Source organism: Cucurbita moschata, unplaced genomic scaffold (genome assembly GCF_002738365.1).
Source record: "Cucurbita moschata cultivar Rifu unplaced genomic scaffold, Cmos_1.0 Cmo_Scf00104, whole genome shotgun sequence".
Lineage (NCBI taxonomy): Eukaryota > Viridiplantae > Streptophyta > Magnoliopsida > Cucurbitales > Cucurbitaceae > Cucurbita > Cucurbita moschata.
The window spans coordinates 214,810-218,065 of NW_019268620.1; the positions used below are offsets into that span (position 1 = coordinate 214,810).

The 3,256-nt window shown below is 30.4% G+C and overlaps 1 non-coding gene across 1 annotated transcript; it reads left to right on the top strand.

Moving 5' to 3' along the window:
- Window positions 1-478: 478 nt before the first annotated feature.
- TRNAA-UGC lies at window positions 479-551 on the top strand. The gene has a single exon. It is a non-coding gene; the product is annotated as a tRNA-Ala (tRNA).
- Window positions 552-3,256: the final 2,705 nt, after the last annotated feature.

Consider the following 3,256-nt stretch of genomic DNA (forward strand, 5'->3'; position numbering starts at 1 on the left):
GGGATAGTTTTTTATTTTCAATATCATTAATGAATGGGAAGTTTAGAGTTTTTTGATATAAAATCGTGGGAATGTAGCATGCGAGAGATACGGGGATCGATACCTCGCATCTCCAAAAGAAATTATTCGTTATTACTATTTTATTTCTATTCAATATTTCCTTATTTATGACATAATGAGTAGTGATATTTTTTCATTTCACTATTATTCATGATGAGACGTTTAGGGTTTTGTGACGTAAAAATTGTGGAGATGTAGCTCAGATGGTAGAGCGCTCGCTTTGCATGCAAGTTGTACGGGGATTGATAACCCGCATCTCCAAAAGAAAGTATTTAATTTGTTATTATATTTTTTCATTTTCACAATTATCGATGCCCGACATCACCAAACCAAACTATTTGTATTAATATTTTGATATTTTTTTATTTTCACTATTATTGATGATGGAACATTTACGGTTTTATGATGTAAAAATCATGGGGATGTAGCTCAGATAGTAGAGCACTCGCTTTGCATGCGAGAGGTACGGGGATCGATACCCCGCATCTCCAAAAATAAGACTATCTATTATTAAATATATTATTTCTTTTCAATTTTTCCTTATTCATGACATGTTGGGTAGCAATATTTCTTCATTTTCACTATTATTGATGACGGAAAATTTAGGGTTTTGTGATGCAAGATTGTGGGGATGTAGCTCAGATTGTAGAGTGCTCGCTTAGCATGGGAGAGGTACGGGGATTGATACCTTACATCTCCAAAAGAGAGAAATTATTTTTTTAAGTAAGAGTTAATTTAACATGTTATGTATAAGGTGGGTACGAGAGAAAAAGAAAAGATACTTATATAAGGATTATTATATCAGCTATGCCATTTCTATAGATAAAAGAGAGTAATGTTCCACAAGCGTTCCACACAAGCACCATTTCTATAGATAAAAGAGAGTAATGTTCCACAAGCGTTCCACACAAGCACATATACAGAGAGGACTTATTGTACTGTTAATTGTGGAGAGGGAATTTCATGAATTCCTCAAAAGATAAGAGCTTATAGGATGAATTTCTCAAAAGATAAGAGCTTATAGGATGAATTTCTCAAAAGATAAGAGCTTATAGGATGGCGGTAGCGTCCGATGCGTTACTTGTGGAGAGGGAATTTGATGAATTCCTCAAAGATAAGAGCTTATAGGAAGGCGGTAGCGTCCGATGCATATGACAGAACTGGAACTTCTTCACAATTGCAATATCTGATCAATGAATATTATTGTCATTTATAGCTTCTATCACAATACTATAAAATTTGGGGTCAAAGCCTATATGGGACTGAAAAGACCATTCACCACACGCTTGTAAATTAAATTATATCTATCACCTCTGAAATTTTCCACGGCAAACCTTCCAACAGCTTGCACTTCTTCATCATTGACATGGTCGAATCTTACAACAAAGTCTAATTGAGCCTCCCTCTATTAGGAGATAGCTTCGAATCAAATTCTTTAGTTTGGACAATGGTTGCATTGTTTTAGTCAAACAACCAAGACTAGTGTATTACCAATAGTATAAACATTTTGTACGTGTATTTTCTTACATATTAACAATTGTATACAAATAATAATTAAATTTATGAGTAGAAGTTTGGATGAAGTTTTATTAAATAGGTAATCTTAAATTATATCTAAAAATATATAAGATTTTTTTTTTCTTTTTATATACATTTAGGAGAACAAAACAAAGATGCAAAAAGATGTCATTCATGCCATGTTTTAATATTTATTCTTTCTTATTTCTCAAAGATTAAAAAAAAAAAAAAAGTTATCCTCTCTCAAATATGGTTCGTTATTTGATTATTTTCTCTGTGAATTTTAAGTGAAACACATCCTCTACCCAAATAATTGCAAGATGCAAGCTTCACACTAAGAGGAATCAAAGTCCCAAGTATCAACGTTCTTAAGTGTCAATTTTTATTCTCCATCTCAACATAAATTAAACTTATTTTCGTGAAGATATCTATTTATAAAAGCAAAATATCTCAGAGTAACAAAAATAAAAATGAGATATAGATACTAGACATAAATATGATACCAAATAGATACGGTAACATGCCATTCTTAAAAAACTAGGACACTGATATGACAATGATCCATTAATTAAAAAGAATTATTTCAAAAAATTTATCAATTTTATATTAGAAATAAATTCATATAAATAAGTTTATATATTTGTATACTTAAAAAAAAAGCTTAATGTACGTTTCACTCTTAAAATATATTCAAAGTCAAGTGTCTGATACGATGGATTATAAATTTGTAATGTATCCCTTGTATTAACAAGTGTTCAATACATGCCCAACACGTGTCAGATTAGTGACACTAAGTTATTCTCATACTTTCTTTACACCCATTTAAAGTAGTTTGAAAACTAGCACGTCAAATATTATAATTGACTAACTACAACTTCAATTTTGTGCTTTAAGGATTGTTTTGACCAAAGAGAAATAAAATTGTTAATTTAGTACATGGTAGCAAAGATGGACATGAGAATGAGTTATTTTCATATGGAAATAAATTTAACCTTAAGTTATATCTCATATCCTCTTTTAACCAATTATTTAGTTTTATTTAGTATGTTTTAGAAAGATACGTCCATCAATAGCAAAAAAATAAAATAAAATAAAATAAATAGAATAGATTAAATTAGCCAAAAAAAACATAAAAGATGAATTGATTAAATTGGCTAATTGCTAACATAAATGTAACAAAAACACCCAAGTAAGATTAGAAACACAAGTAAAAAAAAAAAAACACAAACAGCCAGAAATCAAGATTTGTAAAGTGTTAAACAGTTTTAATATAGAGACATTTCAGACTTTACTCCTGCAATATTCCCATGAAATCTAACACTAGAGCATCATAAAATTTAGAGAAATGATTGAAATTGATGTCATGTTCATATAGGTTGGCTTTAATACAAAGGACAAATTGAACTTTCTTAAGGATAAATTGGGACACCAACCTAAGCTAATCAGGTAGGTGGCCTTACCATCCGTATGGTTATATTTGATGTTGACTGTGCCCGTGGTTCTGCAAGTGTCATATATATTGATATGTGTGAAATGTTTGTGAATCGATATGCTTATGATATGTTATAATATGTGAATTGTATGATAATACTTACGGTACCATGTGTTCAATGGTATATTTGAGATAGGATACGAGAAGGATGCACTAAACGTGATGTAATGATAGAAGTAAGACATG